At 46.1% G+C, this 21581-nt stretch overlaps 10 non-coding genes across 10 annotated transcripts; all 10 read left to right on the top strand.

Moving 5' to 3' along the window:
- The first annotated feature begins 105 nt into the window (after nt 1-105).
- On the top strand, nt 106-296 carry LOC130323876 (U2 spliceosomal RNA). The gene has a single exon (XR_008869064.1). It is a non-coding gene; the product is annotated as a U2 spliceosomal RNA (small nuclear RNA).
- A 2088-nt stretch (nt 297-2384) lies between these two features.
- Nucleotides 2385-2575, top strand: LOC130323874 (U2 spliceosomal RNA). The gene has a single exon (XR_008869062.1). It is a non-coding gene; the product is annotated as a U2 spliceosomal RNA (small nuclear RNA).
- A 2096-nt stretch (nt 2576-4671) lies between these two features.
- On the top strand, nt 4672-4862 carry LOC130323873 (U2 spliceosomal RNA). Its single transcript, XR_008869061.1, has one exon. It is a non-coding gene; the product is annotated as a U2 spliceosomal RNA (small nuclear RNA).
- A 2083-nt stretch (nt 4863-6945) lies between these two features.
- LOC130323872 (U2 spliceosomal RNA) lies at nt 6946-7136 on the top strand. The gene has a single exon (XR_008869060.1). It is a non-coding gene; the product is annotated as a U2 spliceosomal RNA (small nuclear RNA).
- A 2090-nt stretch (nt 7137-9226) lies between these two features.
- LOC130323871 (U2 spliceosomal RNA) lies at nt 9227-9417 on the top strand. The gene has a single exon (XR_008869059.1). It is a non-coding gene; the product is annotated as a U2 spliceosomal RNA (small nuclear RNA).
- A 2087-nt stretch (nt 9418-11504) lies between these two features.
- LOC130323869 (U2 spliceosomal RNA) lies at nt 11505-11695 on the top strand. Its single transcript, XR_008869058.1, has one exon. It is a non-coding gene; the product is annotated as a U2 spliceosomal RNA (small nuclear RNA).
- Nucleotides 11696-13786: 2091 nt separating this feature from the next.
- LOC130323868 (U2 spliceosomal RNA) lies at nt 13787-13977 on the top strand. The gene has a single exon (XR_008869057.1). It is a non-coding gene; the product is annotated as a U2 spliceosomal RNA (small nuclear RNA).
- A 2091-nt stretch (nt 13978-16068) lies between these two features.
- LOC130323867 (U2 spliceosomal RNA) lies at nt 16069-16259 on the top strand. Its single transcript, XR_008869056.1, has one exon. It is a non-coding gene; the product is annotated as a U2 spliceosomal RNA (small nuclear RNA).
- Nucleotides 16260-18354: 2095 nt separating this feature from the next.
- On the top strand, nt 18355-18545 carry LOC130323866 (U2 spliceosomal RNA). Its single transcript, XR_008869055.1, has one exon. It is a non-coding gene; the product is annotated as a U2 spliceosomal RNA (small nuclear RNA).
- A 2095-nt stretch (nt 18546-20640) lies between these two features.
- Nucleotides 20641-20831, top strand: LOC130323865 (U2 spliceosomal RNA). Its single transcript, XR_008869054.1, has one exon. It is a non-coding gene; the product is annotated as a U2 spliceosomal RNA (small nuclear RNA).
- Nucleotides 20832-21581: the final 750 nt, after the last annotated feature.

Here is a 21581-nt window from a genome sequence, read left to right as displayed (position 1 = left end):
CCCCAGCCCAGAGTGTGCATGGAAAATTGTCTGGCAGCCTCCCTGACAGCAAGCAGTGATAGTGCCCATGAAGGGGACCTTGTTGGGCCCGCCCCTTTCACGGTTATCGCTTCTCGGCCTTTTGGCTAAGATCAAGTGTAGTATCTGTTCTTATCAGTTTAATATCTGATACGTCCCCTATCTGGGGACCATATATTAAATGGATTTTTGAGAACGGGGGCCGATTTCGAAGCTTGCTTCCGTCGCCCTATGCATTGACCCGATATGGCAGTATCTTCGGGTACAGTGCACCACCCCCTTACAGGGTTAAAAAGAAAGATTCCTACTTTCATTGCTACCTGCTTGCTGGCTAGCCAGCTAGCCAGCCCTGTGGGCCTTGCTGCTGCTGCAGCCAAAAAACAAAAGGTGGTGCTGCTGCTGCTTCTGCTGCTTCTGCTTCTGCTTGTGTCTGGCCCCTGTTGGAGCGTCCAGGCACAGGACTTCTGCTGCTGCTGACTAAATGGCCTCCTTAATTGGATCATTTGAGTAGCCAGCACACCTGTGCAGGTAGGGCATGACATGATAGGCAGCTGCCTTGATAGCGGGTGGGTGCTGAATGTTCCTAATTGACAAAATAAGATTAATGCTTATGAAGAAATATAAAATCTCATCCCTTCCCCAATATCGCGCCACACCCCTACCCCTTAATTCCCTGGTTGAACGTGATGGACATATGTCTTTTTTCGACCGTACTAACTATGTAACTATGTAACATAACATGGGGGGGGGGGGTCTCCTGGCTGTTCACACAGGTGTGTCATTGCTGTACATTGACCATGCATTGCTTCTGTGGTATTGCAAAGGCAAAGACAAATGCTTCCAGCCATCCATTGCACTAATGGATTGGTCATCAGCTGGCTGTCTATGTCCCGCATCAATATAGACCAAAGTACAGAGGGTTAGGCTATGCTATTGTGCACCTACCTGATGCATCAGAAGGTGCGAGGCCCTTGCTAAATTCTGTGCACAGACTTTGAGATCTATACTTTAGACTGTATCTAAACCTGCTCCAACATGGACTGACATTCTGGCCTACTTTCAGCCGATGCGACTTGTCTGTCGCTGAACAGTCGCTTTTTATGTATTCAGCACCTATGTATAATGTTGTAAAAATGCTCTAGAAGCTAAAGTCGCAGAAATGTCACACATATTTGGCCTGCAACTTTCTGTGCGACAAATTCAGACAGGAAAAATCAGTATAAATCCTTAGAAAATTATCCCCAGTGTCTCCATCTGCTGGCGGTATTGAATAAGCATTGCTGCACTGATGGGGTATGCATTAGACAAAAAAAAAGAAGAAAAAGAAGAATAATACGCCCAGAAAAGAGGCGAAAAGGAGAAAAACGTAAAAAAACGTGAAAAAAAAGTAAGAGGAAGAGAAGGGAAAAAAAGGTGGAAATGGGTTTAAAAGTGATTTCGGCGGAGAAATATATATATATATATATATATATATATATATATATATATATATACGCGCACACACACACATATATATAAACGTATTCTCCGTTGAGATATTGCAGCCGCTGCTGTGTCCAGGCCCAGGAGCCTTAGCACTGTGCTGTGATGTCACTCAATACCACTGACATCACTAGGTGTAAACAACATCTCTCCTTTGCTGTGTATGTGACTATGGAGCTGTTTGGTGATGTCGTCTATTATGGCCTTCATAGAAGCAACAGGAGATTGTTGCATCCATCTAGAACCCTCAGAACTACAGTGCTATGATGTCACTCACTTCCACAGGCCTTGCAGAGTGTAAACAACAACAACCCAGCTTTGTTGTGTATGTAACCATAGGGATTTGTGATGTCACCTAGAACCTTCACAGCAGCGACAGCTTTATGAGGAGCATCAGCACTGCTCTGCCTGAGCAGAACCATCACCGCCATAGGTTGTCAAATAACCCGGATTTAACCCACACAGGTAAGTCCAATGGGGTGCAGGCATGTCCTCTATGCTTACAGCTTCCCGTGGGTGTTGGTTTGATACCGTTTGGGGACAGCCAAGGAGGCATCTGCAGGCAACAAAGGTAGGTGTGTGCTTGTGTGTGTGTTTCCTATGCAGATCCTAAGCCCAGTGTCACATGCAAGTAGGAGGAGTAAGAAGGGTTCCTGGCAAATCCGGGTTATGGATTGCATTTAAAAAGGCCCCGTGGGAGTGCAATGGGCCCCTGTCTTGCTGCTTAGCAATAATGGTATGGGTTTAGGTTCTGCTGTGTGTACTGGTGGTTGACTGCCCCCCAGCCCAGAGTGTGCATGGAAAATTGTCTGGCAGCCTCCCTGACAGCAAGCAGTGATAGTGCCCATGAAGGGGACCTTGTTGGGCCCGCCCCTTTCACGGTTATCGCTTCTCGGCCTTTTGGCTAAGATCAAGTGTAGTATCTGTTCTTATCAGTTTAATATCTGATACGTCCCCTATCTGGGGACCATATATTAAATGGATTTTTGAGAACGGGGGCCGATTTCGAAGCTTGCTTCCGTCGCCCTATGCATTGACCCGATATGGCAGTATCTTCGGGTACAGTGCACCACCCCCTTACAGGGTAAAAAGAAAGATTCCTACTTTCATTGCTACCTGCTTGCTGGCTAGCCAGCTAGCCAGCCCTGTGGGCCTTGCTGCTGCTGCAGCCAAAAAACAAAAGGTGGTGCTGCTGCTGCTTCTGCTGCTTCTGCTTCTGCTTGTGTCTGGCCCCTGTTGGAGCGTCCAGGCACAGGACTTCTGCTGCTGCTGACTAAATGGCCTCCTTAATTGGATCATTTGAGTAGCCAGCACACCTGTGCAGGTAGGGCATGACATGATAGGCAGCTGCCTTGATAGCGGGTGGGTGCTGAATGTTCCTAATTGACAAAATAAGATTAATGCTTATGAAGAAATATAAAATCTCATCCCTTCCCCAATATCGCGCCACACCCCTACCCCTTAATTCCCTGGTTGAACGTGATGGACATATGTCTTTTTTCGACCGTACTAACTATGTAACTATGTAACATAACATGGGGGGGGGGGGGTCTCCTGGCTGTTCACACAGGTGTGTCATTGCTGTACATTGACCATGCATTGCTTCTGTGGTATTGCAAAGGCAAAGACAAATGCTTCCAGCCATCCATTGCACTAATGGATTGGTCATCAGCTGGCTGTCTATGTCCCGCATCAATATAGACCAAAGTACAGAGGGTTAGGCTATGCTATTGTGCACCTACCTGATGCATCAGAAGGTGCGAGGCCCTTGCTAAATTCTGTGCACAGACTTTGAGATCTATACTTTAGACTGTATCTAAACCTGCTCCAACATGGACTGACATTCTGGCCTACTTTCAGCCGATGCGACTTGTCTGTCGCTGAACAGTCGCTTTTTATGTATTCAGCACCTATGTATAATGTTGTAAAAATGCTCTAGAAGCTAAAGTCGCAGAAATGTCACACATATTTGGCCTGCAACTTTCTGTGCGACAAATTCAGACAGGAAAAATCAGTATAAATCCTTAGAAAATTATCCCCCAGTGTCTCCATCTGCTGGCGGTATTGAATAAGCATTGCTGCACTGATGGGGTATGCATTAGACAAAAAAAAGAAGAAAAAGAAGAATAATACGCCCAGAAAAGAGGCGAAAAGGAGAAAAACGTAAAAAAACGTGAAAAAAAAGTAAGAGGAAGAGAAGGGAAAAAAAGGTGGAAATGGGTTTAAAAGTGATTTCGGCGGAGAAATATATATATATATATATATATATATATATATATATATATATATATATATATACGCGCACACACACACATATATATAAACGTATTCTCCGTTGAGATATTGCAGCCGCTGCTGTGTCCAGGCCCAGGAGCCTTAGCACTGTGCTGTGATGTCACTCAATACCACTGACATCACTAGGTGTAAACAACATCTCTCCTTTGCTGTGTATGTGACTATGGAGCTGTTTGGTGATGTCGTCTATTATGGCCTTCATAGAAGCAACAGGAGATTGTTGCATCCATCTAGAACCCTCAGAACTACAGTGCTATGATGTCACTCACTTCCACAGGCCTTGCAGAGTGTAAACAACAACAACCCAGCTTTGTTGTGTATGTAACCATAGGGATTTGTGATGTCACCTAGAACCTTCACAGCAGCGACAGCTTTATGAGGAGCATCAGCACTGCTCTGCCTGAGCAGAACCATCACCGCCATAGGTTGTCAAATAACCCGGATTTAACCCACACAGGTAAGTCCAATGGGGTGCAGGCATGTCCTCTATGCTTACAGCTTCCCGTGGGTGTTGGTTTGATACCGTTTGGGGACAGCCAAGGAGGCATCTGCAGGCAACAAAGGTAGGTGTGTGCTTGTGTGTGTGTTTCCTATGCAGATCCTAAGCCCAGTGTCACATGCAAGTAGGAGGAGTAAGAAGGGTTCCTGGCAAATCCGGGTTATGGATTGCATTTAAAAAGGCCCCGTGGGAGTGCAATGGGCCCCTGTCTTGCTGCTTAGCAATAATGGTATGGGTTTAGGTTCTGCTGTGTGTACTGGTGGTTGACTGCCCCCCAGCCCAGAGTGTGCATGGAAAATTGTCTGGCAGCCTCCCTGACAGCAAGCAGTGATAGTGCCCATGAAGGGGACCTTGTTGGGCCCGCCCCTTTCACGGTTATCGCTTCTCGGCCTTTTGGCTAAGATCAAGTGTAGTATCTGTTCTTATCAGTTTAATATCTGATACGTCCCCTATCTGGGGACCATATATTAAATGGATTTTTGAGAACGGGGGCCGATTTCGAAGCTTGCTTCCGTCGCCCTATGCATTGACCCGATATGGCAGTATCTTCGGGTACAGTGCACCACCCCCTTACAGGGTTAAAAAGAAAGATTCCTACTTTCATTGCTACCTGCTTGCTGGCTAGCCAGCTAGCCAGCCCTGTGGGCCTTGCTGCTGCTGCAGCCAAAAAACAAAAGGTGGTGCTGCTGCTGCTTCTGCTGCTTCTGCTTCTGCTTGTGTCTGGCCCCTGTTGGAGCGTCCAGGCACAGGACTTCTGCTGCTGCTGACTAAATGGCCTCCTTAATTGGATCATTTGAGTAGCCAGCACACCTGTGCAGGTAGGGCATGACATGATAGGCAGCTGCCTTGATAGCGGGTGGGTGCTGAATGTTCCTAATTGACAAAATAAGATTAATGCTTATGAAGAAATATAAAATCTCATCCCTTCCCCAATATCGCGCCACACCCCTACCCCTTAATTCCCTGGTTGAACGTGATGGACATATGTCTTTTTTCGACCGTACTAACTATGTAACTATGTAACATAACATGGGGGGGGGGGGTCTCCTGGCTGTTCACACAGGTGTGTCATTGCTGTACATTGACCATGCATTGCTTCTGTGGTATTGCAAAGGCAAAGACAAATGCTTCCAGCCATCCATTGCACTAATGGATTGGTCATCAGCTGGCTGTCTATGTCCCGCATCAATATAGACCAAAGTACAGAGGGTTAGGCTATGCTATTGTGCACCTACCTGATGCATCAGAAGGTGCGAGGCCCTTGCTAAATTCTGTGCACAGACTTTGAGATCTATACTTTAGACTGTATCTAAACCTGCTCCAACATGGACTGACATTCTGGCCTACTTTCAGCCGATGCGACTTGTCTGTCGCTGAACAGTCGCTTTTTATGTATTCAGCACCTATGTATAATGTTGTAAAAATGCTCTAGAAGCTAAAGTCGCAGAAATGTCACACATATTTGGCCTGCAACTTTCTGTGCGACAAATTCAGACAGGAAAAATCAGTATAAATCCTTAGAAAATTATCCCCCAGTGTCTCCATCTGCTGGCGGTATTGAATAAGCATTGCTGCACTGATGGGGTATGCATTAGACAAAAAAAAAGAAGAAAAAGAAGAATAATACGCCCAGAAAAGAGGCGAAAAGGAGAAAAACGTAAAAAAACGTGAAAAAAAAGTAAGAGGAAGAGAAGGGAAAAAAAGGTGGAAATGGGTTTAAAAGTGATTTCGGCGGAGAAATATATATATATATATATATATATATATATATATATATACGCGCACACACACACATATATATAAACGTATTCTCCGTTGAGATATTGCAGCCGCTGCTGTGTCCAGGCCCAGGAGCCTTAGCACTGTGCTGTGATGTCACTCAATACCACTGACATCACTAGGTGTAAACAACATCTCTCCTTTGCTGTGTATGTGACTATGGAGCTGTTTGGTGATGTCGTCTATTATGGCCTTCATAGAAGCAACAGGAGATTGTTGCATCCATCTAGAACCCTCAGAACTACAGTGCTATGATGTCACTCACTTCCACAGGCCTTGCAGAGTGTAAACAACAACAACCCAGCTTTGTTGTGTATGTAACCATAGGGATTTGTGATGTCACCTAGAACCTTCACAGCAGCGACAGCTTTATGAGGAGCATCAGCACTGCTCTGCCTGAGCAGAACCATCACCGCCATAGGTTGTCAAATAACCCGGATTTAACCCACACAGGTAAGTCCAATGGGGTGCAGGCATGTCCTCTATGCTTACAGCTTCCCGTGGGTGTTGGTTTGATACCGTTTGGGGACAGCCAAGGAGGCATCTGCAGGCAACAAAGGTAGGTGTGTGCTTGTGTGTGTGTTTCCTATGCAGATCCTAAGCCCAGTGTCACATGCAAGTAGGAGGAGTAAGAAGGGTTCCTGGCAAATCCGGGTTATGGATTGCATTTAAAAAGGCCCCGTGGGAGTGCAATGGGCCCCTGTCTTGCTGCTTAGCAATAATGGTATGGGTTTAGGTTCTGCTGTGTGTACTGGTGGTTGACTGCCCCCCAGCCCAGAGTGTGCATGGAAAATTGTCTGGCAGCCTCCCTGACAGCAAGCAGTGATAGTGCCCATGAAGGGGACCTTGTTGGGCCCGCCCCTTTCACGGTTATCGCTTCTCGGCCTTTTGGCTAAGATCAAGTGTAGTATCTGTTCTTATCAGTTTAATATCTGATACGTCCCCTATCTGGGGACCATATATTAAATGGATTTTTGAGAACGGGGGCCGATTTCGAAGCTTGCTTCCGTCGCCCTATGCATTGACCCGATATGGCAGTATCTTCGGGTACAGTGCACCACCCCCTTACAGGGTTAAAAAGAAAGATTCCTACTTTCATTGCTACCTGCTTGCTGGCTAGCCAGCTAGCCAGCCCTGTGGGCCTTGCTGCTGCTGCAGCCAAAAAACAAAAGGTGGTGCTGCTGCTGCTTCTGCTGCTTCTGCTTCTGCTTGTGTCTGGCCCCTGTTGGAGCGTCCAGGCACAGGACTTCTGCTGCTGCTGACTAAATGGCCTCCTTAATTGGATCATTTGAGTAGCCAGCACACCTGTGCAGGTAGGGCATGACATGATAGGCAGCTGCCTTGATAGCGGGTGGGTGCTGAATGTTCCTAATTGACAAAATAAGATTAATGCTTATGAAGAAATATAAAATCTCATCCCTTCCCCAATATCGCGCCACACCCCTACCCCTTAATTCCCTGGTTGAACGTGATGGACATATGTCTTTTTTCGACCGTACTAACTATGTAACTATGTAACATAACATGGGGGGGGGGGGGTCTCCTGGCTGTTCACACAGGTGTGTCATTGCTGTACATTGACCATGCATTGCTTCTGTGGTATTGCAAAGGCAAAGACAAATGCTTCCAGCCATCCATTGCACTAATGGATTGGTCATCAGCTGGCTGTCTATGTCCCGCATCAATATAGACCAAAGTACAGAGGGTTAGGCTATGCTATTGTGCACCTACCTGATGCATCAGAAGGTGCGAGGCCCTTGCTAAATTCTGTGCACAGACTTTGAGATCTATACTTTAGACTGTATCTAAACCTGCTCCAACATGGACTGACATTCTGGCCTACTTTCAGCCGATGCGACTTGTCTGTCGCTGAACAGTCGCTTTTTATGTATTCAGCACCTATGTATAATGTTGTAAAAATGCTCTAGAAGCTAAAGTCGCAGAAATGTCACACATATTTGGCCTGCAACTTTCTGTGCGACAAATTCAGACAGGAAAAATCAGTATAAATCCTTAGAAAATTATCCCCCAGTGTCTCCATCTGCTGGCGGTATTGAATAAGCATTGCTGCACTGATGGGGTATGCATTAGACAAAAAAAAAGAAGAAAAAGAAGAATAATACGCCCAGAAAAGAGGCGAAAAGGAGAAAAACGTAAAAAAACGTGAAAAAAAAGTAAGAGGAAGAGAAGGGAAAAAAAGGTGGAAATGGGTTTAAAAGTGATTTCGGCGGAGAAATATATATATATATATATATATATATATATATATATATATATATACGCGCACACACACACATATATATAAACGTATTCTCCGTTGAGATATTGCAGCCGCTGCTGTGTCCAGGCCCAGGAGCCTTAGCACTGTGCTGTGATGTCACTCAATACCACTGACATCACTAGGTGTAAACAACATCTCTCCTTTGCTGTGTATGTGACTATGGAGCTGTTTGGTGATGTCGTCTATTATGGCCTTCATAGAAGCAACAGGAGATTGTTGCATCCATCTAGAACCCTCAGAACTACAGTGCTATGATGTCACTCACTTCCACAGGCCTTGCAGAGTGTAAACAACAACAACCCAGCTTTGTTGTGTATGTAACCATAGGGATTTGTGATGTCACCTAGAACCTTCACAGCAGCGACAGCTTTATGAGGAGCATCAGCACTGCTCTGCCTGAGCAGAACCATCACCGCCATAGGTTGTCAAATAACCCGGATTTAACCCACACAGGTAAGTCCAATGGGGTGCAGGCATGTCCTCTATGCTTACAGCTTCCCGTGGGTGTTGGTTTGATACCGTTTGGGGACAGCCAAGGAGGCATCTGCAGGCAACAAAGGTAGGTGTGTGCTTGTGTGTGTGTTTCCTATGCAGATCCTAAGCCCAGTGTCACATGCAAGTAGGAGGAGTAAGAAGGGTTCCTGGCAAATCCGGGTTATGGATTGCATTTAAAAAGGCCCCGTGGGAGTGCAATGGGCCCCTGTCTTGCTGCTTAGCAATAATGGTATGGGTTTAGGTTCTGCTGTGTGTACTGGTGGTTGACTGCCCCCCAGCCCAGAGTGTGCATGGAAAATTGTCTGGCAGCCTCCCTGACAGCAAGCAGTGATAGTGCCCATGAAGGGGACCTTGTTGGGCCCGCCCCTTTCACGGTTATCGCTTCTCGGCCTTTTGGCTAAGATCAAGTGTAGTATCTGTTCTTATCAGTTTAATATCTGATACGTCCCCTATCTGGGGACCATATATTAAATGGATTTTTGAGAACGGGGGCCGATTTCGAAGCTTGCTTCCGTCGCCCTATGCATTGACCCGATATGGCAGTATCTTCGGGTACAGTGCACCACCCCCTTACAGGGTTAAAAAGAAAGATTCCTACTTTCATTGCTACCTGCTTGCTGGCTAGCCAGCTAGCCAGCCCTGTGGGCCTTGCTGCTGCTGCAGCCAAAAAACAAAAGGTGGTGCTGCTGCTGCTTCTGCTGCTTCTGCTTCTGCTTGTGTCTGGCCCCTGTTGGAGCGTCCAGGCACAGGACTTCTGCTGCTGCTGACTAAATGGCCTCCTTAATTGGATCATTTGAGTAGCCAGCACACCTGTGCAGGTAGGGCATGACATGATAGGCAGCTGCCTTGATAGCGGGTGGGTGCTGAATGTTCCTAATTGACAAAATAAGATTAATGCTTATGAAGAAATATAAAATCTCATCCCTTCCCCAATATCGCGCCACACCCCTACCCCTTAATTCCCTGGTTGAACGTGATGGACATATGTCTTTTTTCGACCGTACTAACTATGTAACTATGTAACATAACATGGGGGGGGGGGGTCTCCTGGCTGTTCACACAGGTGTGTCATTGCTGTACATTGACCATGCATTGCTTCTGTGGTATTGCAAAGGCAAAGACAAATGCTTCCAGCCATCCATTGCACTAATGGATTGGTCATCAGCTGGCTGTCTATGTCCCGCATCAATATAGACCAAAGTACAGAGGGTTAGGCTATGCTATTGTGCACCTACCTGATGCATCAGAAGGTGCGAGGCCCTTGCTAAATTCTGTGCACAGACTTTGAGATCTATACTTTAGACTGTATCTAAACCTGCTCCAACATGGACTGACATTCTGGCCTACTTTCAGCCGATGCGACTTGTCTGTCGCTGAACAGTCGCTTTTTATGTATTCAGCACCTATGTATAATGTTGTAAAAATGCTCTAGAAGCTAAAGTCGCAGAAATGTCACACATATTTGGCCTGCAACTTTCTGTGCGACAAATTCAGACAGGAAAAATCAGTATAAATCCTTAGAAAATTATCCCCCAGTGTCTCCATCTGCTGGCGGTATTGAATAAGCATTGCTGCACTGATGGGGTATGCATTAGACAAAAAAAAAGAAGAAAAAGAAGAATAATACGCCCAGAAAAGAGGCGAAAAGGAGAAAAACGTAAAAAAACGTGAAAAAAAAGTAAGAGGAAGAGAAGGGAAAAAAAGGTGGAAATGGGTTTAAAAGTGATTTCGGCGGAGAAATATATATATATATATATATATATATATATATATATATATATACGCGCACACACACACATATATATAAACGTATTCTCCGTTGAGATATTGCAGCCGCTGCTGTGTCCAGGCCCAGGAGCCTTAGCACTGTGCTGTGATGTCACTCAATACCACTGACATCACTAGGTGTAAACAACATCTCTCCTTTGCTGTGTATGTGACTATGGAGCTGTTTGGTGATGTCGTCTATTATGGCCTTCATAGAAGCAACAGGAGATTGTTGCATCCATCTAGAACCCTCAGAACTACAGTGCTATGATGTCACTCACTTCCACAGGCCTTGCAGAGTGTAAACAACAACAACCCAGCTTTGTTGTGTATGTAACCATAGGGATTTGTGATGTCACCTAGAACCTTCACAGCAGCGACAGCTTTATGAGGAGCATCAGCACTGCTCTGCCTGAGCAGAACCATCACCGCCATAGGTTGTCAAATAACCCGGATTTAACCCACACAGGTAAGTCCAATGGGGTGCAGGCATGTCCTCTATGCTTACAGCTTCCCGTGGGTGTTGGTTTGATACCGTTTGGGGACAGCCAAGGAGGCATCTGCAGGCAACAAAGGTAGGTGTGTGCTTGTGTGTGTGTTTCCTATGCAGATCCTAAGCCCAGTGTCACATGCAAGTAGGAGGAGTAAGAAGGGTTCCTGGCAAATCCGGGTTATGGATTGCATTTAAAAAGGCCCCGTGGGAGTGCAATGGGCCCCTGTCTTGCTGCTTAGCAATAATGGTATGGGTTTAGGTTCTGCTGTGTGTACTGGTGGTTGACTGCCCCCCAGCCCAGAGTGTGCATGGAAAATTGTCTGGCAGCCTCCCTGACAGCAAGCAGTGATAGTGCCCATGAAGGGGACCTTGTTGGGCCCGCCCCTTTCACGGTTATCGCTTCTCGGCCTTTTGGCTAAGATCAAGTGTAGTATCTGTTCTTATCAGTTTAATATCTGATACGTCCCCTATCTGGGGACCATATATTAAATGGATTTTTGAGAACGGGGGCCGATTTCGAAGCTTGCTTCCGTCGCCCTATGCATTGACCCGATATGGCAGTATCTTCGGGTACAGTGCACCACCCCCTTACAGGGTTAAAAAGAAAGATTCCTACTTTCATTGCTACCTGCTTGCTGGCTAGCCAGCTAGCCAGCCCTGTGGGCCTTGCTGCTGCTGCAGCCAAAAAACAAAAGGTGGTGCTGCTGCTGCTTCTGCTGCTTCTGCTTCTGCTTGTGTCTGGCCCCTGTTGGAGCGTCCAGGCACAGGACTTCTGCTGCTGCTGACTAAATGGCCTCCTTAATTGGATCATTTGAGTAGCCAGCACACCTGTGCAGGTAGGGCATGACATGATAGGCAGCTGCCTTGATAGCGGGTGGGTGCTGAATGTTCCTAATTGACAAAATAAGATTAATGCTTATGAAGAAATATAAAATCTCATCCCTTCCCCAATATCGCGCCACACCCCTACCCCTTAATTCCCTGGTTGAACGTGATGGACATATGTCTTTTTTCGACCGTACTAACTATGTAACTATGTAACATAACATGGGGGGGGGGGGTCTCCTGGCTGTTCACACAGGTGTGTCATTGCTGTACATTGACCATGCATTGCTTCTGTGGTATTGCAAAGGCAAAGACAAATGCTTCCAGCCATCCATTGCACTAATGGATTGGTCATCAGCTGGCTGTCTATGTCCCGCATCAATATAGACCAAAGTACAGAGGGTTAGGCTATGCTATTGTGCACCTACCTGATGCATCAGAAGGTGCGAGGCCCTTGCTAAATTCTGTGCACAGACTTTGAGATCTATACTTTAGACTGTATCTAAACCTGCTCCAACATGGACTGACATTCTGGCCTACTTTCAGCCGATGCGACTTGTCTGTCGCTGAACAGTCGCTTTTTATGTATTCAGCACCTATGTATAATGTTGTAAAAATGCTCTAGAAGCTAAAGTCGCAGAAATGTCACACATATTTGGCCTGCAACTTTCTGTGCGACAAATTCAGACAGGAAAAATCAGTATAAATCCTTAGAAAATTATCCCCCAGTGTCTCCATCTGCTGGCGGTATTGAATAAGCATTGCTGCACTGATGGGGTATGCATTAGACAAAAAAAAAGAAGAAAAAGAAGAATAATACGCCCAGAAAAGAGGCGAAAAGGAGAAAAACGTAAAAAAACGTGAAAAAAAAGTAAGAGGAAGAGAAGGGAAAAAAAGGTGGAAATGGGTTTAAAAGTGATTTCGGCGGAGAAATATATATATATATATATATATATATATATATATATATATATATATACGCGCACACACACACATATATATAAACGTATTCTCCGTTGAGATATTGCAGCCGCTGCTGTGTCCAGGCCCAGGAGCCTTAGCACTGTGCTGTGATGTCACTCAATACCACTGACATCACTAGGTGTAAACAACATCTCTCCTTTGCTGTGTATGTGACTATGGAGCTGTTTGGTGATGTCGTCTATTATGGCCTTCATAGAAGCAACAGGAGATTGTTGCATCCATCTAGAACCCTCAGAACTACAGTGCTATGATGTCACTCACTTCCACAGGCCTTGCAGAGTGTAAACAACAACAACCCAGCTTTGTTGTGTATGTAACCATAGGGATTTGTGATGTCACCTAGAACCTTCACAGCAGCGACAGCTTTATGAGGAGCATCAGCACTGCTCTGCCTGAGCAGAACCATCACCGCCATAGGTTGTCAAATAACCCGGATTTAACCCACACAGGTAAGTCCAATGGGGTGCAGGCATGTCCTCTATGCTTACAGCTTCCCGTGGGTGTTGGTTTGATACCGTTTGGGGACAGCCAAGGAGGCATCTGCAGGCAACAAAGGTAGGTGTGTGCTTGTGTGTGTGTTTCCTATGCAGATCCTAAGCCCAGTGTCACATGCAAGTAGGAGGAGTAAGAAGGGTTCCTGGCAAATCCGGGTTATGGATTGCATTTAAAAAGGCCCCGTGGGAGTGCAATGGGCCCCTGTCTTGCTGCTTAGCAATAATGGTATGGGTTTAGGTTCTGCTGTGTGTACTGGTGGTTGACTGCCCCCCAGCCCAGAGTGTGCATGGAAAATTGTCTGGCAGCCTCCCTGACAGCAAGCAGTGATAGTGCCCATGAAGGGGACCTTGTTGGGCCCGCCCCTTTCACGGTTATCGCTTCTCGGCCTTTTGGCTAAGATCAAGTGTAGTATCTGTTCTTATCAGTTTAATATCTGATACGTCCCCTATCTGGGGACCATATATTAAATGGATTTTTGAGAACGGGGGCCGATTTCGAAGCTTGCTTCCGTCGCCCTATGCATTGACCCGATATGGCAGTATCTTCGGGTACAGTGCACCACCCCCTTACAGGGTTAAAAAGAAAGATTCCTACTTTCATTGCTACCTGCTTGCTGGCTAGCCAGCTAGCCAGCCCTGTGGGCCTTGCTGCTGCTGCAGCCAAAAAACAAAAGGTGGTGCTGCTGCTGCTTCTGCTGCTTCTGCTTCTGCTTGTGTCTGGCCCCTGTTGGAGCGTCCAGGCACAGGACTTCTGCTGCTGCTGACTAAATGGCCTCCTTAATTGGATCATTTGAGTAGCCAGCACACCTGTGCAGGTAGGGCATGACATGATAGGCAGCTGCCTTGATAGCGGGTGGGTGCTGAATGTTCCTAATTGACAAAATAAGATTAATGCTTATGAAGAAATATAAAATCTCATCCCTTCCCCAATATCGCGCCACACCCCTACCCCTTAATTCCCTGGTTGAACGTGATGGACATATGTCTTTTTTCGACCGTACTAACTATGTAACTATGTAACATAACATGGGGGGGGGGGGTCTCCTGGCTGTTCACACAGGTGTGTCATTGCTGTACATTGACCATGCATTGCTTCTGTGGTATTGCAAAGGCAAAGATAAATGCTTCCAGCCATCCATTGCACTAATGGATTGGTCATCAGCTGGCTGTCTATGTCCCGCATCAATATAGACCAAAGTACAGAGGGTTAGGCTATGCTATTGTGCACCTACCTGATGCATCAGAAGGTGCGAGGCCCTTGCTAAATTCTGTGCACAGACTTTGAGATCTATACTTTAGACTGTATCTAAACCTGCTCCAACATGGACTGACATTCTGGCCTACTTTCAGCCGATGCGACTTGTCTGTCGCTGAACAGTCGCTTTTTATGTATTCAGCACCTATGTATAATGTTGTAAAAATGCTCTAGAAGCTAAAGTCGCAGAAATGTCACACATATTTGGCCTGCAACTTTCTGTGCGACAAATTCAGACAGGAAAAATCAGTATAAATCCTTAGAAAATTATCCCCCAGTGTCTCCATCTGCTGGCGGTATTGAATAAGCATTGCTGCACTGATGGGGTATGCATTAGACAAAAAAAAAGAAGAAAAAGAAGAATAATACGCCCAGAAAAGAGGCGAAAAGGAGAAAAACGTAAAAAAACGTGAAAAAAAAGTAAGAGGAAGAGAAGGGAAAAAAAGGTGGAAATGGGTTTAAAAGTGATTTCGGCGGAGAAATATATATATATATATATATATATATATATATATATATATATATATATGCGCACACACACACATATATATAAACGTATTCTCCGTTGAGATATTGCAGCCGCTGCTGTGTCCAGGCCCAGGAGCCTTAGCACTGTGCTGTGATGTCACTCAATACCACTGACATCACTAGGTGTAAACAACATCTCTCCTTTGCTGTGTATGTGACTATGGAGCTGTTTGGTGATGTCGTCTATTATGGCCTTCATAGAAGCAACAGGAGATTGTTGCATCCATCTAGAACCCTCAGAACTACAGTGCTATGATGTCACTCACTTCCACAGGCCTTGCAGAGTGTAAACAACAACAACCCAGCTTTGTTGTGTATGTAACCATAGGGATTTGTGATGTCACCTAGAACCTTCACAGCAGCGACAGCTTTATGAGGAGCATCAGCACTGCTCTGCCTGAGCAGAACCATCACCGCCATAGGTTGTCAAATAACCCGGATTTAACCCACACAGGTAAGTCCAATGGGGTGCAGGCATGTCCTCTATGCTTACAGCTTCCCGTGGGTGTTGGTTTGATACCGTTTGGGGACAGCCAAGGAGGCATCTGCAGGCAACAAAGGTAGGTGTGTGCTTGTGTGTGTGTTTCCTATGCAGATCCTAAGCCCAGTGTCACATGCAAGTAGGAGGAGTAAGAAGGGTTCCTGGCAAATCCGGGTTATGGATTGCATTTAAAAAGGCCCCGTGGGAGTGCAATGGGCCCCTGTCTTGCTGCTTAGCAATAATGGTATGGGTTTAGGTTCTGCTGTGTGTACTGGTGGTTGACTGCCCCCCAGCCCAGAGTGTGCATGGAAAATTGTCTGGCAGCCTCCCTGACAGCAAGCAGTGATAGTGCCCATGAAGGGGACCTTGTTGGGCCCGCCCCTTTCACGGTTATCGCTTCTCGGCCTTTTGGCTAAGATCAAGTGTAGTATCTGTTCTTATCAGTTTAATATCTGATACGTCCCCTATCTGGGGACCATATATTAAATGGATTTTTGAGAACGGGGGCCGATTTCGAAGCTTGCTTCCGTCGCCCTATGCATTGACCCGATATGGCAGTATCTTCGGGTACAGTGCACCACCCCCTTACAGGGTTAAAAAGAAAGATTCCTACTTTCATTGCTACCTGCTTGCTGGCTAGCCAGCTAGCCAGCCCTGTGGGCCTTGCTGCTGCTGCAGCCAAAAAACAAAAGGTGGTGCTGCTGCTGCTTCTGCTGCTTCTGCTTCTGCTTGTGTCTGGCCCCTGTTGGAGCGTCCAGGCACAGGACTTCTGCTGCTGCTGACTAAATGGCCTCCTTAATTGGATCATTTGAGTAGCCAGCACACCTGTGCAGGTAGGGCATGACATGATAGGCAGCTGCCTTGATAGCGGGTGGGTGCTGAATGTTCCTAATTGACAAAATAAGATTAATGCTTATGAAGAAATATAAAATCTCATCCCTTCCCCAATATCGCGCCACACCCCTACCCCTTAATTCCCTGGTTGAACGTGATGGACATATGTCTTTTTTCGACCGTACTAACTATGTAACTATGTAACATAACATGGGGGGGGGGGGTCTCCTGGCTGTTCACACAGGTGTGTCATTGCTGTACATTGACCATGCATTGCTTCTGTGGTATTGCAAAGGCAAAGACAAATGCTTCCAGCCATCCATTGCACTAATGGATTGGTCATCAGCTGGCTGTCTATGTCCCGCATCAATATAGACCAAAGTACAGAGGGTTAGGCTATGCTATTGTGCACCTACCTGATGCATCAGAAGGTGCGAGGCCCTTGCTAAATTCTGTGCACAGACTTTGAGATCTATACTTTAGACTGTATCTAAACCTGCTCCAACATGGACTGACATTCTGGCCTACTTTCAGCCGATGCGACTTGTCTGTCGCTGAACAGTCGCTTTTTATGTATTCAGCACCTATGTATAATGTTGTAAAAATGCTCTAGAAGCTAAAGTCGCAGAAATGTCACACATATTTGGCCTGCAACTTTCTGTGCGACAAATTCAGACAGGAAAAATCAGTATAAATCCTTAGAAAATTATCCCCCAGTGTCTCCATCTGCTGGCGGTATTGAATAAGCATTGCTGCACTGATGGGGTATGCATTAGACAAAAAAAAAGAAGAAAAAGAAGAATAATACGCCCAGAAAAGAGGCGAAAAGGAGAAAAACGTAAAAAAACGTGAAAAAAAAGTAAGAGGAAGAGAAGGGAAAAAAAGGTGGAAATGGGTTTAAAAGTGATTTCGGCGGAGAAATATATATATATATATATATATATATATATATATATATATATATATATATACGCGCACACACACACATATATATAAACGTATTCTCCGTTGAGATATTGCAGCCGCTGCTGTGTCCAGGCCCAGGAGCCTTAGCACTGTGCTGTGATGTCACTCAATACCACTGACATCACTAGGTGTAAACAACATCTCTCCTTTGCTGTGTATGTGACTATGGAGCTGTTTGGTGATGTCGTCTATTATGGCCTTCATAGAAGCAACAGGAGATTGTTGCATCCATCTAGAACCCTCAGAACTACAGTGCTATGATGTCACTCACTTCCACAGGCCTTGCAGAGTGTAAACAACAACAACCCAGCTTTGTTGTGTATGTAACCATAGGGATTTGTGATGTCACCTAGAACCTTCACAGCAGCGACAGCTTTATGAGGAGCATCAGCACTGCTCTGCCTGAGCAGAACCATCACCGCCATAGGTTGTCAAATAACCCGGATTTAACCCACACAGGTAAGTCCAATGGGGTGCAGGCATGTCCTCTATGCTTACAGCTTCCCGTGGGTGTTGGTTTGATACCGTTTGGGGACAGCCAAGGAGGCATCTGCAGGCAACAAAGGTAGGTGTGTGCTTGTGTGTGTGTTTCCTATGCAGATCCTAAGCCCAGTGTCACATGCAAGTAGGAGGAGTAAGAAGGGTTCCTGGCAAATCCGGGTTATGGATTGCATTTAAAAAGGCCCCGTGGGAGTGCAATGGGCCCCTGTCTTGCTGCTTAGCAATAATGGTATGGGTTTAGGTTCTGCTGTGTGTACTGGTGGTTGACTGCCCCCCAGCCCAGAGTGTGCATGGAAAATTGTCTGGCAGCCTCCCTGACAGCAAGCAGTGATAGTGCCCATGAAGGGGACCTTGTTGGGCCCGCCCCTTTCACGGTTATCGCTTCTCGGCCTTTTGGCTAAGATCAAGTGTAGTATCTGTTCTTATCAGTTTAATATCTGATACGTCCCCTATCTGGGGACCATATATTAAATGGATTTTTGAGAACGGGGGCCGATTTCGAAGCTTGCTTCCGTCGCCCTATGCATTGACCCGATATGGCAGTATCTTCGGGTACAGTGCACCACCCCCTTACAGGGTTAAAAAGAAAGATTCCTACTTTCATTGCTACCTGCTTGCTGGCTAGCCAGCTAGCCAGCCCTGTGGGCCTTGCTGCTGCTGCAGCCAAAAAACAAAAGGTGGTGCTGCTGCTGCTTCTGCTGCTTCTGCTTCTGCTTGTGTCTGGCCCCTGTTGGAGCGTCCAGGCACAGGACTTCTGCTGCTGCTGACTAAATGGCCTCCTTAATTGGATCATTTGAGTAGCCAGCACACCTGTGCAGGTAGGGCATGACATGATAGGCAGCTGCCTTGATAGCGGGTGGGTGCTGAATGTTCCTAATTGACAAAATAAGATTAATGCTTATGAAGAAATATAAAATCTCATCCCTTCCCCAATATCGCGCCACACCCCTACCCCTTAATTCCCTGGTTGAACGTGATGGACATATGTCTTTTTTCGACCGTACTAACTATGTAACTATGTAACATAACATGGGGGGGGGGGGTCTCCTGGCTGTTCACACAGGTGTGTCATTGCTGTACATTGACCATGCATTGCTTCTGTGGTATTGCAAAGGCAAAGACAAATGCTTCCAGCCATCCATTGCACTAATGGATTGGTCATCAGCTGGCTGTCTATGTCCCGCATCAATATAGACCAAAGTACAGAGGGTTAGGCTATGCTATTGTGCACCTACCTGATGCATCAGAAGGTGCGAGGCCCTTGCTAAATTCTGTGCACAGACTTTGAGATCTATACTTTAGACTGTATCTAAACCTGCTCCAACATGGACTGACATTCTGGCCTACTTTCAGCCGATGCGACTTGTCTGTCGCTGAACAGTCGCTTTTTATGTATTCAGCACCTATGTATAATGTTGTAAAAATGCTCTAGAAGCTAAAGTCGCAGAAATGTCACACATATTTGGCCTGCAACTTTCTGTGCGACAAATTCAGACAGGAAAAATCAGTATAAATCCTTAGAAAATTATCCCCCAGTGTCTCCATCTGCTGGCGGTATTGAATAAGCATTGCTGCACTGATGGGGTATGCATTAGACAAAAAAAAAGAAGAAAAAGAAGAATAATACGCCCAGAAAAGAGGCGAAAAGGAGAAAAACGTAAAAAAACGTGAAAAAAAAGTAAGAGGAAGAGAAGGGAAAAAAAGGTGGAAATGGGTTTAAAAGTGATTTCGGCGGAGAAATATATATATATATATATATATATATATATATATATATATATATATATATACGCGCACACACACACATATATATAAACGTATTCTCCGTTGAGATATTGCAGCCGCTGCTGTGTCCAGGCCCAGGAGCCTTAGCACTGTGCTGTGATGTCACTCAATACCACTGACATCACTAGGTGTAAACAACATCTCTCCTTTGCTGTGTATGTGACTATGGAGCTGTTTGGTGATGTCGTCTATTATGGCCTTCATAGAAGCAACAGGAGATTGTTGCATCCATCTAGAACCCTCAGAACTACAGTGCTATGATGTCACTCACTTCCACAGGCCTTGCAGAGTGTAAACAACAACAACCCAGCTTTGTTGTGTATGTAACCATAGGGATTTGTGATGTCACCTAGAACCTTCACAGCAGCGACAGCTTTATGAGGAGCATCAGCACTGCTCTGCCTGAGCAGAACCATCACCGCCATAGGTTGTCAAATAACCCGGATTTAACCCACACAGGTAAGTCCAATGGGGTGCAGGCATGTCCTCTATGCTTACAGCTTCCCGTGGGTGTTGGTTTGATACCGTTTGGGGACAGCCAAGGAGGCATCTGCAGGCAACAAAGGTAGGTGTGTGCTTGTGTGTGTGTTTCCTATGCAGATCCTAAGCCCAGTGTCACATGCAAGTAGGAGGAGTAAGAAGGGTTCCTGGCAAATCCGGGTTATGGATTGCATTTAAAAAGGCCCCGTGGGAGTGCAATGGGCCCCTGTCTTGCTGCTTAGCAATAATGGTATGGGTTTAGGTTCTGCTGTGTGTACTGGTGGTTGACTGCCCCCCAGCCCAGAGTGTGCATGGAAAATTGTCTGGCAGCCTCCCTGACAGCAAGCAGTGATAGTGCCCATGAAGGGGACCTTGTTGGGCCCGCCCCTTTCACGGTTATCGCTTCTCGGCCTTTTGGCTAAGATCAAGTGTAGTATCTGTTCTTATCAGTTTAATATCTGATACGTCCCCTATCTGGGGACCATATATTAAATGGATTTTTGAGAACGGGGGCCGATTTCGAAGCTTGCTTCCGTCGCCCTATGCATTGACCCGATATGGCAGTATCTTCGGGTACAGTGCACCACCCCCTTACAGGGTTAAAAAGAAAGATTCCTACTTTCATTGCTACCTGCTTGCTGGCTAGCCAGCTAGCCAGCCCTGTGGGCCTTGCTGCTGCTGCAGCCAAAAAACAAAAGGTGGTGCTGCTGCTGCTTCTGCTGCTTCTGCTTCTGCTTGTGTCTGGCCCCTGTTGGAGCGTCCAGGCACAGGACTTCTGCTGCTGCTGACTAAATGGCCTCCTTAATTGGATCATTTGAGTAGCCAGCACACCTGTGCAGGTAGGGCATGACATGATAGGCAGCTGCCTTGATAGCGGGTGGGTGCTGAATGTTCCTAATTGACAAAATAAGATTAATGCTTATGAAGAAATATAAAATCTCATCCCTTCCCCAATATCGCGCCACACCCCTACCCCTTAATTCCCTGGTTGAACGTGATGGACATATGTCTTTTTTCGACCGTACTAACTATGTAACTATGTAACATAACATGGGGGGGGGGGGTCTCCTGGCTGTTCACACAGGTGTGTCATTGCTGTACATTGACCATGCATTGCTTCTGTGGTATTGCAAAGGCAAAGACAAATGCTTCCAGCCATCCATTGCACTAATGGATTGGTCATCAGCTGGCTGTCTATGTCCCGCATCAATATAGACCAAAGTACAGAGGGTTAGGCTATGCTATTGTGCACCTACCTGATGCATCAGAAGGTGCGAGGCCCTTGCTAAATTCTGTGCACAGACTTTGAGATCTATACTTTAGACTGTATCTAAACCTG

The sequence above is a fragment of the Hyla sarda genome, unplaced genomic scaffold (assembly GCF_029499605.1).
Source record: "Hyla sarda isolate aHylSar1 unplaced genomic scaffold, aHylSar1.hap1 scaffold_2559, whole genome shotgun sequence".
Classification (NCBI taxonomy): Eukaryota; Metazoa; Chordata; class Amphibia; order Anura; family Hylidae; genus Hyla; species Hyla sarda.
Note: the sequence above shows the minus strand (reverse complement) of the source record. Positions and strands in the feature narration are given on the sequence as shown.